General features: G+C 39.4%; 1 non-coding gene across 1 annotated transcript; it reads left to right on the top strand.

The window, feature by feature from the left end:
- The first annotated feature begins 16,054 nt into the window (after positions 1 to 16,054).
- TRNAL-CAG (transfer RNA leucine (anticodon CAG)) lies at positions 16,055 to 16,135 on the top strand. Its single transcript has one exon. It is a non-coding gene; the product is annotated as a tRNA-Leu (tRNA).
- The last annotated feature ends 771 nt before the right edge of the window (positions 16,136 to 16,906 follow it).

The raw sequence follows: 16,906 nt of genomic DNA, 5'->3' as shown, positions 1-16,906 counted from the left end.
GTGATAATTAGGAAACCTAGCAAACATCAAAAAAAGAAACACAATAAAATGTGTGATCAATAATAATGTAAATATGCAAATAATTATATGAGGCAATCACTATAATAAATATGCAAACTACCCATGCAATTAAATGATAATATAAATATGCCAATAAACAATTAAGGCAATGAAAATAATACATATGCAAATTAAATATACAATAAAATACCGATAACATAAATATATTGCACATTAATAATAACACAAATATGTGAAAATATATACTAACATACTACCAATAGCATAAATATACGAAATAAAATAACATAAATGTAGAACACCATAATAATCGGAACCTACAAAATAAATAAGCATGCAATATAAATATAGAACACCATAATAAAAACATTCTGAATATACCATAACATAAACATACACTGCAATAACAATAATATGATGATACAAAATAATAATAATAATAATACGAAAATAACATGAATATACACCAGTGATTTAATACCTGCGAAAATAAATATACAATCCCGCATATATACAAGACATAACCAAGTAAATAAAAATAAAAAAAATTCCCCTAAAATACATTCAATACCTAAAAATCAAACCTTTGGAGAAGGAGAGGGCTCACGGCTGTCCTTGGTCGCGGTGGCTACCTGCAGGGAAGATGACAATGCTGGATGGTTGTTCAACTGGACGTTTGGCTGTCGGAGTTGGGCTGCTGGTGTGGAGATGGTGGCTGGATATTCTCGGGTGTGCTGTGGATGTCGTTGCTGGAGCAGAGGGGGCTGGCAGCGGAGCAGCAGTGGGGAGCAACTCCTCGGGTGGTTGGCTCATGCAGGTGGTGCTCGGCTGCGGCAATGATGGAACTCTAGCTGTAGCAGGTTCAACTTTCAGGCTGGTATGGTGTTCGCAGATCCGAGGAAGCTGTGGGCGGGGCTATGACTGTGTATGGGGGACTGATGGTGGTTGCAGGTGAGAACGTGGAGGGCTGCGGCCAGGCGTGGTTGCAGGTGAGGTCGTGAGGGGCAAGGACGGCGGCGACGATGGCGGCAGGCTGGGCTGTTTGTGGCCTTGCGTGGATGGTGAGTTGCTGCCTGGAGGCTGCCGGAAGGGAGATGATGCGTGATAATGGTCTGCAGGGGTTCGGGTAGCAGCTGCCGGAAGAACTGAGGGAGAGATTTGAGAGATGAGTGAGAGGTTAGGGTGATGGTGCGCGGTTATGGGTCCGAGGAGACAACTGGCAGGAAGAGGAAGAAGAAGAAGAAGAAGAAAACAGTTTTTTTTTTTTTTTTATTTGGCTCCCTTGGCCCGCGCCCCCGCTGTGCGCTGCCCCGGGCTCCTTTTATAAAAATTTTTGGAAAATCCTAGCTCCTCTGCTTTTTCTTTTTTATTTTTTTATTTTTTTTATTTATATCTTTATAGTAACAAAATATATGGAAATAATGCTAATATAATAATAATAATAATAATAATGTAATAATAATAATCTAATAAAGATGGAAAGAGCAATAATCATAGTAAGGTAATAATAATAATGATAAAAATAATGAAAGTAGTAATAATAAAGTAACAATAATAAAATAATAACAATAACAATAATTACAAGGAAAATACTAAAAATAATACTGGCAATAATAATAATAATAATAATAATAATAATAATGGTAGTAATAATAAGAATAATGAAAATAATCATAGTAAAATAGTAATAATAATAATTATATTTATAGTTAAAGATAATAATAATAATAATAATAATAATAATAATAATAATAATAATAATAATAAATAGTGATAATAGTAATAATAAAAAATAATAAACATAATGGTAATATCAATAATAATGAAAATTTTGTTATATTGGGCCTGGGAAAAAATGGGTTGTCTACAACATATGCAGTACCATACCAGAGTCTATACAAGAGCAGAACATGACTCTAACAAAACGTACAAACTAGGTGCCCAAATACAACCCAAAATGACAACCTAACAAAACTACAGTCCTAACATTTACCTAAGCGCTAACGCAGTACACCGGCCACTACGCTCCCTACACCAGGACGTTAGTTCCGATTACTCGAAGGACCTGTAAAAAAATGTACGTACAGCAGGGGTGAGACATCTCTCAGTAAGAGAGAACACAGGTTATATCGGTGTGTGACATTTGAGTGTTATCATGACACAACATATATGCAGTTGAATGGAATCCAGTACTAATTCACACAGTGCGTTCACACACATATACGGCGGCCATTTATACGTAGCCCCATCGCAATACACACACATGATCAGTAACGTGGTGTCGTCACACCCATCGGCCCGAAGCCGGTCCGCGACAATCCAGCGTTGGCCCGTAGCCATCCACGAAGCACGGTGCCACCGGCACATGGCTAGTACTCGACTCCCATGGCATCGTACCGGCGCTAATTGGTGGATCCACACCCTTCGGCTTGATCTGCCGGAATAGGCTCACGCCCTCGGATATAGAGCCGGACACTCTTGCCTAGGCAGGCGATAACACACACCGTCGGATATAGAGCCAGACACTCTCAGTACCTGGACTCATTTTGGAATTGCAGTCCCATCAGCAATTCAATACATCACACACACATACATGCTCATATAACCAAACAAACCGCACTCATTTGGTAATCTAAATCATGGTTTTCCAAACAAATACAGTTTAAACACAGTCAAGGCACGACCATCCCAATCTCGCAGTATAAATCACACATATACTTGGTTTTAAACAAAACCTCGGATTCAGCCCGTCGCCCCCTTTTTCCCAAAACTGCATTAATGAAAAACCCATAATTTTCCCCTTTAGATCCCCCCCAAATGAGTAGCCAAAACACACACAGGACCGTGGACAACAGTTCCACCAAGTCCGATTTCAAAAATAACCAATATAACACAATTTCCTCTTACCTTAACCTTATATAACAAAACTCGAATTCCAAGGCTCCTAAACAGCGAACAGAGTTCCAAAACTTACAAATCACAATACAGAATATACTCACAAGACCATCCTCTACAAAACTACCATATCAGAAATGAAAACCAAGCCTTACCTCGATTTTTTGCCAAAACCTGAAAACTTCCGAAATGAGATTCCGATCCGTGGAAGTTGTAGAGAATCCTTCCACGATCCTCGTGGTAACTTCCGTTTCCCAAATCCGTCAACAATTGGCGAAGAAATCTAGAAAGAAGGAGAGAGTAAAGAGAGTTTAGAGAGAGAGAGAGAGATTTTGAAGTAACTTAATGGTTAAGCAATAAAATTTTCCTTTTATAGACCTTTAACCTGACCAATTTTATTTCGTCGACGAAATATCAGGAATTTCGTCTACAAAATGGTGCCTTCGTCGACAAACCCTGATATTTCCAACTTCCGCCTCTCGGCTTCTCTTCGTCGACGAACCTATGAATTTCGTCGACGAAAAGCCTTCTACCTTCATCGACGAATTTTGGCTTCGTCAACGAAATCTACAGAATTCCAATTTCTCACGGTTCGGGTTCTTACAATCTCCCCTCTTTACAACAATTTCGTCCTCAAAATTTGTCGTCTCTCATTCATAAAATCATACATACAATCGAACACATAGACACAACTTAAGAGCGAACTGGCGATCATCACAGCGCAGTCCCATCATACACATACACATACATACCCTCACTTATAGCGGAGGAATACCGTGGTTACATATACAACGGTCTCAGGAGTTCACAATACATACACACTCCCGACGACTAACCACCTATCCCAACCCACAGTAGGATCATGTACAAGTGCTCAAAATAACTGTAGATACTTTCGGCTTATTTTTGTTTCCAATTCCCAAGAAGCTTCCTCAATCTCGTGGTTTCGCCACAATACCTTCACTAACGGTATCTCTCTGGTACGAAGCTTCTAAACTTTACAGTCTAGAACCTGGACATGTATCTCCTTATACGCTAAAGTATCCCCAATTTCCAACTCATCATAAAAAATAACATGCGAAGGATCTAACACGTACTTCCTCAACATGGATACGTCAAACACATCATGGACCCTCGAAAGTGCTGGAGGTAATACAACTCTATAGGCTACCGGACCCACTCGCTTAAGTACCTTGAATGGTACGATATACCTCGGGCTCAACTTGCCATTTCTGCTGAATCTCATCACCCCTTTCATCGGAGCAATTCGCAAAAATACCTTATACTCCACCTCGAACTCTAAATCACGGCGGCGAACATCTGCATAACTCTTATGCTGACTCTGAGCTGATCTAATCCTCTCTCAAATCAAACCCACCTTCTCAGATGCATACTGCACAAGTTCAGGTCCTAACACCTGACGTTCACCAACCTCATCCCAACACAAAGGAGATTGACACCTCCGAGCATACAAAGCCTCGAACGGTGCCATCCTGATCCTAGATTGGAAACTGTTGTTATAAGCAAACTCCACAAGTGGCATAAACTGTATCCAACTACCACCAAAGTCTAACACACAAGCTCGCAACATATCTTCCAATATCTGTATCGTCCTCTCCGACTGTCCATCAGTCTAGGGGTGGAACGTTGTACTCAAAGTAAGCTTCATCCCTAATGCCTCCTACAAGCTCATCCAGAATCGGGAAGTAAACCTCGAGTCCCGATCTAATACTATGGACACTAGTATCCCGTGCATTCTCACAATCTTATGCATATACAAATCTGCTAGCCTACTCAAAGGATAGCTAACTTTCATCGGTATGAAATGAGTAGATTTCGTCAATCTATCCACGATCACCCAAATAGCATTCTGCCCGTGAAGCGCTAGTGGCAAACCGGTCACAAAATCCATGGAAATATGCTCCCATTTCTACGAATAGGCAAAGGCTGCAACAGCCCTACCGGCCTTTGATGTTCAGCTTTCACTTGCTGACACGTCAAACACTGCTCCACGAACTGAGCAATCTGCCTCTTCATAAGAGACCATCAGAAGGTCTCGCGTAAGTCCCGATACATCTTTGTACTACCAGAATGTACCGTATACATAGAACGATGCGCCTCCTCTAGAATCATCCTTCTGATCTCATCATCGTTCGGAACACATAGTCTGGTCCCAAACCTCAACACACCTCCTTCAGAGATGTTAAACTCTGTAGCGAATCCTTGCTGTACATTTTCCATAACCTCTGACAACTCCGCATCACTAGCCTGTGCTGCTTTTATACGCTCAAATAGGGTCGGTTGGACTAGCAAACCAGCAAAATAAGCCTGATAATCACCAACCACCAACTCTATACCTGACCTCTCCAAATCTGGTCTGATGTGACACTGAGTTACAACCGCAGATACAGCTGTAGGTCCTGACTTCCGACTTAACGCATCAGCCACTATATTTGCCTTCCCCGGGTGATAACTGATCGTGCAATCGTAGTCCTTAATCAAATCTAGCCACCACCTTTGCCTCATATTCAACTCCTTCTGCGTGAAAAAATACCTGAGGCTCTTATGGTCAGTGAAGATCTCACATTGCACCCCGTACAAATAGTTTCTCTAGATCTTCAGTGCATACACAGCAGCAGCCAACTCCAAATCATGCATAGGGTAATTTTTCTCATACTCCTTTAGTTGCCGAGAAGCATACGCCACAACCTTACCCTACTGCATAAGCACACATCCTAAGCCCTTCAGAAATGCGTCGCTATAAATCACAAATCCACCATCCCCCAAAGGAATGGTCAACACTAGAGCAGTAACCAGCTGGTGTTTCAACTCCTGAAAGCACTGCTCGCAATCATTGGTGTAACGTCCCTCAATTTCTTAACATAAAATATCACATAATAAATAAAATGGTCAACCCGAACCCGTAGGTAGCGGGGACACCTGTCAAACACAGCGGAAAACCTAGCAGCAGTAAACATAAAATCTCAAACATCCAATCATAAAACATAATACCAGAGCTTTCTATACATCCTCACATACATCAAAATATCTCTAGGGTCAAACACAAAATAACTCTAACGCTATTACAAAATCTTACCCTTCTCACAGGGTAATCTCACTAGCTCAACGGTGGCCCTGACCCGTCGGTCTCTCAGGGGCTCCTGAAAAATTAATTAAGTTTGGGGGTGAGACACTTCTCAGTAAGGGAAAATAAACTAAATACAGCTGTGTGGCAACATGAATATTTAATGCATTTGTACGTATACAGTACATTTCATAATTTTATTAATATCATCATATCGTACTGGGTAAACATATATTTTCACATCTGTTAATAAATCATAACATACATATAATCATCTGTTATAACTATAGTACTGAAAACAAACCCAGGATGACTAGCTAGCTGGTGTTATGTATTATCCCCCATGACGGGTTGTGCAGCCCGAAGGCGGGACCCGACAATGGCTGGCCGACCACTGCCGAATCAAATATGTCTGTAAGTACGATGAGCCCGCCACACCCTGGTCCGGACTGCCAGGTGGACGTCCACACTCTACTGAAAGCCACATCGACTATCCATCTCCCATCCCCTCGTGGGATGGTTAGCACTAAGCTGACGTAGATATCTGATCTACACATATAGCTACGGTACCGAGCCCCTGAACTGAACTAAACTAACATCCTGGTGGTGATAACATATAATACATGATCATATATATAACATCATTACGGCCTCGTGCCGAAAATATAGTAATTACGGCCTCGTGCCAAAAACATAAATACGTGGTCTCGCGCCAATAACATAAATATGGCCTCGTGCCGATAATATAAATACGACCTTGTGCCGATAACATAAATACATGGCCTCGCGCCAATAACATAAATACGGCGTCGTGCCGATAACATAAATATATGGCCTCGGCCAAAATTATTTCAGGTATATATATTCTGAAAATATATCATTTATCACATAATCGTCAAAACCATCACAACATAACTCATATTTTCATAATACCTGAAATCATGCTTTGTTCGTAAAATCTTTCACATCATAATACATTTCACACAAAATAATATTCATGCCACACATATGCTGTTAAAAGTCATACTTCATATTCTAAAATCGTGAATTACTTACATCTCATACATACATATACATTTTAATCATCATAGCAGTATTTTCCCAATCGTACATTTTATTCGTAATATACAATATAACATATGTTTTTCTGAAAATAAATTTACACATAATCAATAATAATTTGTATGAAAAATTACTGCTTTAGTTTATTCCCTTACCTGGCTACTAAGAAATTCGTTAGGACGCAAAATTTCACGCCCTTGGCGCTCGAAATTCAACTCCTGAAATTTACATTTTCCTCAGATTAATTAATCTATTTCTCCAAAATAATACTCATATAGCCTTCCCTAGGCTCCATATACCTAAAATTAATATTTAAACTATTATTTAACATCCCCACTTAATTTTTCTAAATTTTGCCTGTGGGTCCCAAAATTACACCCGCGGCGCTCACCCAGGCCCTAAATTCCAGAAATCCTACTTCAGTCACAGATGCTTAATATTTTAGTATTTCTAAATTAATACTAATTAATTAAAAATAAACCCCTTAATAATCGCCGCACCCCAAATTTAGGGGTTTGGCCCGACACCTCCACGAGAATTCCGTCCCACTAGACTTGTAGAGAATCATCCCTAGATTCTCGTGGTGGTGTCCGTTTGTCAATTGGGCTTATATTTTGCAAGAAATTAAAGAAAAAGGAAAAAATGGCTTACCCCAGAGAATACGCTTACGCCACTCCTACCACCGATCCGCTCCGGTAAAAATGACGGCAGCAGGGAATGGAGTCCAGTGGTATTTTCATATTTTCGATCGGGCGAAAATCCGTCACGAAATCGAGGAGAGAGGGAGAGAGAATGAGAGGAGAGAGAGAAAACTTGCAGAGCTGCAAGTTAAATGAAAAGAAAAGAAAAGAAAATAAAGAAAGAAGAAGAAGAAGATAGGAAGAAAGGGGGGGGGGCCTGCCTGCCAAATGAATTCCTGATGCTTCTAGCTTCAGGAATAATAATAATAATAATAATAATAATAATAATAATAATAATAATAATAATAATATATTTAATTAATATAATAATAATATATTTAATTAATATAATAATAATATATTTTATTAATAAAAATAAAAATAAATTTTAATTAATTTTTTTTCTTTTTCTTTTTAAATTCGATTAATTAATTAGGTAATTAATTAAAATTTTAATTAATTAATTAATTATTTATTTATTTATTTATTTATTTTTTGGAAATGAATCCACTAATTTTTTTATATCTCTGTTTTTGGGGTTTTTACAATTGGTCCACTCAAATTGGACTCCCTTCCTGGTCAATCGAGTCAGAGGTCTAGACAGTTTAGAGAAACCCTCTACGAACCAACGATAGTAACCCGCTAGTCCTAGAAAACTCTAAACCTCCTGCACATTCTTCGGCCTTACCCAGTCGACCACAGCTTCAATCTTGCTAGGATCAACTGATATTCCATCCCCAGTAACCACATGGCCTAAGAACGTAATCTGACTCAACCAGAATTCACACTTTTTCAACTTAGCATACAGCTTCTTCTCCCTCAGAATCTGTAACACTAACCTCAAATTTTTCACGTGCTCTTCCGTACTCCTCGAGTATACCAGAATGTCGTCAATGAATACCACCACGAACCGATCCAGGTACTCATGGAAAACCTTGTTCATCAGATCCATGAACACCGCTAGAGCATTCGTTAACCCAAAAGGCATAACTAAGAACTCGTAGTGGCCATATCTGGTTCAAAAAGCTGTCTTTGCTACATCTTCTGCTCTAACCCTTACCTGATGATATCCTGACCGCAAGTCGATCTTCGAAAAGACCTGTGTCCCCTGGAACTGGTCAAAAAGACCATCTATACGAGGTAAAGGATATCGATTTTTCATAGTTACCTTATTAATCTCACGGTAGTCAATACACATCCGCATCTCCGTCCTTCTTCTTCACAAACAACACTGGAGCTCCCCAAGGTGAAACACTAGGTCGATTGAATCCCCTGTCTAGTAATTCTTGCAATTGCTCCTTTAACTCCCGAAGTTCTACTGGAGTCATCTGGTACGGAGCTTTAGAGTTTGGTGCCTTATCGGGCAGCAACTCTATTGCAAACTCCACCTCATGATCCGGAGGTAAATCGGGTAAATCATCTGAAAACACATCCGGGAACTCGCTAACTGCCCGAATGTCCTCGAGTCTCAACTCATCCCTTGGCAGTTCCTTTATACAATCTAGGTACCCCTGACATCCATCCAAGAGTAGCCTCCTCGCTTGTAGTGCCGATAGAATCTGTGGCGCTGAACGCACACACGATCCCACGAATTCGTACTCCTGCTCCCCAGGAGGTTTAAAAACTACCACCTTCCTTCGAGAGTCGATCACAACATAACTGAAGAATAACCAATCCATCCCCAGAATGATATCGAACCCTGACATGTCGTATACCACAAGATTCGTCGGTAGCAGCTTCCCCTGAATTTCCACCGGGTAGTCTACCAACATCTTCCTGTAGAAAGATACACTCCCAGATGGCGTAGTAACAGATAACACCTCATTCATATCTCGGGTCTCAACCCTACACTGTCCCACAAAATTCACAGACACAAAGGAATGGGTTGCACTCGAATCAAACAAAACAGAAGCTTTATTTGAAAGCAATAATAAGGTACCTGTCACCACGTTACCTGTATACTCAGTGTCCGCTGGAGTAAGGGAGTATACTCTGGTCGGAGCTGTATTCGTCTGAGAGGTTCCCCGAGATATTTGATTGCTCCCTCGGTCCCCACTAACTGCAGGCATGTCTCGCCTCGGTGCTCGACAATCACGAGACTTGTGGCCTGTTTCGCCACAGTTGTAGCAACTGCCTCCAAATGACTAGCACTCACCATCGTGCCATTTGTGGCATTTGGCATAACGTCCATGAGTCTAGCTCCCCTGAGAATCCTAGAACTCGGTATTCTGGAGGTAACTCGAGCCTTTGCTCCTCTTCTTCCACGATCCCTGACGAGATCTTGCCTGAGAACTAGAAGGTACTGTCCTCTTTCTCGATTCCTGATCCGCCTCATCCTCTTGAATACCAGTCTCGATCACCGTGGTCTTATCCACCAATACTGAGAACTCGCGGATCTGAAGCATACTCACCAGTCTGCAGATATCCTTTCTCAAACCCTTCTCGAACCTCCGAGTCTTCTCATACTCGCTTGAGATCATACATGGTGCAAAGCGGGACAACTCTATGTATCGAGCCGCATACCCCTACACCGTCAAACTCCCCTGTACCAACATAGAAAACTTATCTGCCTTCGTATCACATACTGAAGCCGGGAAGTATCTGTCAAAGAACACCTCCTTGAAACGGTTCCACGTCATCTCCTTTGAACAGACTTTCTGCTTCTCCAGCAGACTCACCGCAGTCCACCATCGACCCGCCTCCCCAAATAGCTGTAAGGTGGCATAGAGAACTTGCTGCTTGTCTATGCAGTGCAAGACCTCCAAGATCCTCTTAGTCTTTTCCACCTAATCCTATGCTACCGTCAAGTCAGGTCCTCCAGAGAACGTCGGAGGATGCATGCGTGTGAACCTCTCAATGGTGCACCCCGCAGCAACAAAAGAGCGCTCGCGTCTCCTCACACTCTGCCCGATCTCCCGTAATACCTACCTCGTCAAACCCCGAGGCATAAAAGGAGACTCATCACTCGCAGTCTTCTCGGAGCCACTTCCTAGGTTATTATCCTTGGGCTCCATGCTGCAACACAATAGGAATCTATCAATATCCTTACAACACATACAGTTAACACAATAATCTACACTAATCGTATTAACTACTCCCTGCCAGGTCTAGGTCTGTCCTATCACACCGACACGAAAGTCATCAATGATCTGCCCTGCTTTTACTGGAATCGTCATCCCAGGAAAAACACAAAATACCATCGACAAATCCCGGTCTAGCAACCGAACAACCCTTAACCAACTCTACCCATATCCACATCCTATACTCTTGTATGTACTCATAACTAAGCCTAACCAAGTCTACAAGATCTAGTAACCTGGTTAGCTCTGATACCAAGCTGTCACGCCCCGAACCCCGAAATGGGACCTAGAGGTGAGTAAAGTAACCTAACATGTCCCTGTATCATACAAATCATCAAAGATATAGTACAATGGATGAGGGTCCGAACCCGTGGGGTTCCCAGGCACCCTAAACACATCCAACATAATCATATACGCAGCGAAAAAAGTCATTTTATATCAACATATGCAGTACCATACCAGAGTCTATACAAGAGTAGAACATGACTTTAACAAAACGTACAAACTTGGTGCCCAAATACAACCAAAAATGGCAACCCAACAAAATTACAGTCCTAGCACTTACCCAAGTGCTAACGCAGTACACTGGCCACTATGCTCCCTACACCAGGACGCTACTTCCGGTTACTCGAAGGACCTGTAAAAAAATGTACGTACAGCAGGGGTGAGACACCTCTCAGTAAGGAAGACACAAGTTATATCGGTGTGTGGCATTTGAGTGTTATCATGAGACAACATACATGCAGTTGAATGGAATCCAGTACTAATTCACACAGTGCGTTCACGCACATATATGGCGGCCATTTATACGCAACCCCATCACAATACACACACATGATCAGTAACCCGGTGTCGTCACACCCATCGGCTTGAAGCCGGTCCGCGACAATCCAGCATTGGCTCGTAGCCATCTGCGAAGCACAATGCCACCGACACATGGCTAGTCCTTGATGCCCATGGTATCGTACCGGCGCTAACTGGTGGATCCACACCCTTGGGCCTGATCTGCCGGAATAGGCTCACGCCCTCAGACATAGAGCTGGACACTTTTGCCTACGTGGCAGGCGATAACACACGCCCTCGGATATAGAGCCGGACACTCTCAGTACCTGGACTCATTTTGGAATCGCAGTCCCATTAATAATTCAATACATCACACACACATGCATGCTCATATAACCAAACAAACCACACTTATTTGGTAATCTAAATCATGATTTTCCAAACAAATACAGTTTAAACACAGTCAAGGCACGACCATCCCAATCTCGCAATATAAATCACACATATACTCGATTTTCAACAAAACCCGAGATTCAGCCCGTCGCCCCCTTTGTCCCAAAACTGCATTAATGAAAAACCTATAGTTTTCCTCGTTAGATCCCCCCCAAATGAGTAGTCAAAACACACACAGGACCGTGGACAACAGTTCCACCGAGTCCGATTTCAAAAATAACCAATATAACACAGTTTCCCTTTACCTTAACCCCGTATAACAAAACTCAAACTCCAAGTCTCCTAAACAGTGAACCGAGTTCCAAAACTTACAAATCACAATACAGAATATACTCACAAGACCATCCTCTACAAAACTACCAGATCAGAAATGAAAATCGAGCCTTACCTCGATTTTTCGCCAAAACCCGAAAACCTCCGAAACGAGATTCCAATCCATAGAAGTTGTAGAGAATCCTTCCACGATCCTCATGGTAACTTCCGTTTCCCGAATCCGTCAACTATCGGCGAAGAAATCTAGAGAGAAGGAGAGAGTAGAGAGAGTTTAGAGAGAGAGAGAGATTTTGAAGTAACTTACTGGTTAAGCAATGAAATTTTCCTTTTATAGACCTTTGACTCAGGCAATTTCGTTGATGAAATGGTGTCTTCGTCGATGAAATATCGGGAATTTCCTTGACGAAATGGTGCCTTTGTCGACGAACCCTGATATTTCCAACTTCCGCCTCTCAGCTTCTCTTCGTCGACGAACCTCTGAATTTCGTCAACGAAAAGCCTTCTACCTTCGTCAACAAATTCTGGCTTCGTCAACAAAATCTGCAGAATTCCAATTTCTCACGGTTCGGGTTCTTACAATTTCATAATTAGTTTAGTTTATACATGTTTGTAATTATGTTGGTATATGATTATAGCATTGTCTATACTTATTATTTGTAATTAAATTATAAATTATGTAATTAATATTATAAGTAAGAATATATGTACACAATTATACAATTATATATATATATATATATATATGTTAGAAAAGGTGTATTCCCAAGAGGGGGGGTGAATTGGAATTTTAAACTTTCTTCTTAGGTTCGACTAATACTACAATTAGTATTACACAAACCTAGGGTCTTTCTATGCAATTCCAAATGCGCTGATAAATATAGTATACGGAAATTTAAATCAAGCGCATCAATCACACAATAACATACATGTGCGGTAAATGTAAAATGCAGAAATATGGTCAAGGCACACGATATGTTATCGGGGCTCGACCAACTGTGCCTACGTCCCCGCCTCTAGCTCACAAGTCAGAGAATTCCACTAATTGCTCACTTAAGGGTGGAGCAGCACTGTTTACAACCAGGTCAAATTAACACAGGGCCGACCTCAATCTTAACCAGGTCAATTAGCGGGGCTAACCTCAACCTACACGCCTTAACAGGACAACACACCTAGCTTTCCTAACTGGGTCTAAGCCAACCCAAGACTATTTCCAAGGCTAGTCTCCCTCTTCAGGCCCGTGCCTGGAAATACAATAGATGTGTATTGCAATCAAATGGCACAGTGATTGTGCTTTCGTGTAAAACAGATATGTACCCAAATATGTGCAATAACATACACCACAATATGATTCAATATGTAAGCTCAATATGGTCTAGATGGTTCAACTCTCAAAAATATTTTCTATCAGTGTAATGCGTACGTGAGAGTGTCAAACAAATAATCTTTATATCACGAGATATGTTCAATTTAATAGTTCACACAAAGATACTAGTCAGACAATATATATATATATATATGTTCGGTTTACAAAAGATATTCAATCTTTGTATTCAGCAAAGTACATGTGAGTTGATGAATATTGTAACAAAGATTTTATCACACAAACAAATATCTCTTTAAATGTTTTTCAAGATAAAAGTACAATAGATATTTGAAAGTATTTTGAAAATATTTTACAACCAAAAATAAATACAATCTTCTCAATATATTGTAATGAATGTGCAAGCTTAGAAGATCTATCAAAGTCTTCTTAGGATAGACTTATCAACGAAGTCCCCTAAGAATCTTTAGGTTTTGCTCTCAAACAAAAACGTGTCAAGAAAATAGAAGAAGGAGAGCAAACCTTTCCAAACACACACTCAATCCACTTACAGATGATGTAAGCACTAATAGAATATAAGCATGAGTGAATAAGACTAAAAAATGAGTAGTATAGGTTTTTGGATTTTCAGATAATTCTCCCTTAATCAAAGTAGCTAATTCTTCCTAATTTTCTCAAATGATCTCATATATATAGGCATAGGAGAAAATATGACCGTTGGGGAGCTATTGGGTATTATTAGGGAAGTTTAATGATGTTTAAAGCATTTTAACCCTGTTTAAAAAATATTTAACTGCGGTAAAAATCAGGGCAACTCGAGAGGTCCGGTCCACCAAGTCTCATACGGTTCGGTCGACCAGGGGACTTTTGAATTGAAGACTCAGTCGACCAGGAGAGGGCGATTTCTAAATTTTTCGAGGTTCGGTCGACTAGGCCATTTTGAACTAGCTGGTTCGGTCGACCACAACGCTGAGATTTCTCCCGAGAACCCTCGGTCGATCAGGTAGTTGGAGTACAAAATTGACTCGGTCGACCAGATGGTCAAAATGTTGACCCAGGGAGGTTTCGGTCGACTAGGCCTTTTTGAACTACCTGGTTCGGTCGACCAGGGCATAATGAACTGCCTGGTTCGGTCGACCGAAAGTGCACCAAGTGTGTATTTCGGTCCTGTTTTGAGACATACAAATCCTAATGAAGTGCCTAACAAATATATGTGCACATGTGTGTGTCTTAAGGTCATTTGGGGTCCAATTTGAAGACATCGAAAAAGTCTGATGTCGGTCGACCGAAGGGTAAACCCTAAGGTCATTTCTCACTTACGGTTTGTTTGAGCTTACGTATTATCATACATGTGATGTGTGTGAGCTTATTACAAACCAGAGTCCTAGTTACTATTACAGACCAATTAAAATGAAATATATTACAACGCTGAATAGAAATTGGTCTTCAGGATTTGCTTGCTTTGTGCACATTTTGATCTTAACAATTTTAATTTCTGCACAAAACTTCAAATACTTATTAGATACAATGAGTATTTGTCATAATCAAAACCAGGCGTGACCTATAAGGTCAACAATATATATATATATATATATATATATTGTAAGTAGTTATGTAATCATATGTTCATAATTGGTTTGTTTTATTTGTGCGTGTACGTAATTATGTAATTATGAGTGTACGAAATTAGTTGGATTCGTTTATGTAAAATTGCAAACTATAATTAGTTAATATGCATGCATGCATGTAAGTAATTACATAATTGGTTGATTAAGATATATCCATAATTTATAAATATGTGCATAATGTAACTAACTCTTAAATTAAACTATATAATTAACTACAAAATCAATATTATGATTTGGAAATCTATATACTTAATTTAGTAATTGTGGATACATTAGTTTAAATATATGTGTACGTAATTATTTAATTATAAATGTGCGTAATTGGTTGATTTCGGTTATGCAAGCCAATTATTATGCATGCCAATTATTATGCATGCATGTATTTAATTACGTAAGTCATTGGCTAAGATAAGTCTATAATTATATTAACACGTAATTATATTATTTTTTATAATTATCAATTTAAATTAAACTAGGTAATTTATTACGTAATTATTTTGACTCTACCCATCTAGACCCATATACACTCATTTAATATGTCTATCTATACTATAACCCACAATAGTTATTTCAAAGTAGTCCTTTAATTGCCCGTGATTATTTCAAAATATGCTTATAATTTTATCAATTTTTTTTCTTATAACTAATAATTATCTCAAAATACTCTTATTTAATTAGTCCTTTATTCTCTTTATAATTTTTTAAAAGTTTTAAAAAATATAGGCGTGAAAAGTATAAATAAGAGTATCTGTTTGAAGAAAAAAATTCATATTGTCAAGATGGCCGAGTTGGTCTAAGGCGCCAGTTTCAGGTACTGGTCCGAAAGGGCATGGGTTCGAATCCCATTCTTGACAATATTGTAATGTCTTTTACCTCTTATTTCACCTCAATTTTTACGTATCCCATTCCAGGCATAATTGGCTAAGGCCCCACATGGCATGATTTGAAGCTACTGCACGGACTTTTGTTCGGAATTACTTTAAAACATACTTTAAATAATTTTATCTTAATGTAATTGGATTTTTTTCCCCAATTGTTTTTTGTCAGTGACATGGGGACCATTTTTTTTTTTTAAATATATATACAAAAGATGCCAGAACAAATTTTATACCAACATCTAACCATTAGATGCAATTAAAATTTAAAACTCATATAAATTGATATTTTTCTTTTGTTTTGATTTTATGTAAATTAAATTTTTAAACATTAAAATTCAACAAATAGTTAAAGTACTACAACCATTTCAAGAACCTATAACTCATAAGGATGCATGTAAATTTCTAAAGATCATTAAAACACAATAAGTTTAGGGTTGTTGAATAACTAAATAATCTACCTGGTAGGATCTTCATTTTATCCTTGTTGAACTCAAAGCCCCACAGAGAGACATTGATAAAAGTATTGAACCAAGCCCATGTCCCCTGCAACATTAACATTGAAAATTTTAATCATTTGGTGGGGAACATCACAATAACTAATCATGTTACCTTTATAGATGATGAGATCCCATAAGAGAGGCATTTATGAAAAGTTGAACCAAGCTCATGTCCGCCCTGATTCGCACTGTCAGGTGGATGTCTTCTATAATTTTACACTAAAAGCCATATCGACTATTTATCTCCCAC

Source organism: Malania oleifera, chromosome 4, assembly GCF_029873635.1.
Source record: "Malania oleifera isolate guangnan ecotype guangnan chromosome 4, ASM2987363v1, whole genome shotgun sequence".
NCBI classification, from domain to species: domain Eukaryota; kingdom Viridiplantae; phylum Streptophyta; class Magnoliopsida; order Santalales; family Ximeniaceae; genus Malania; species Malania oleifera.
Note: the sequence above shows the minus strand (reverse complement) of the source record. Positions and strands in the feature narration are given on the sequence as shown.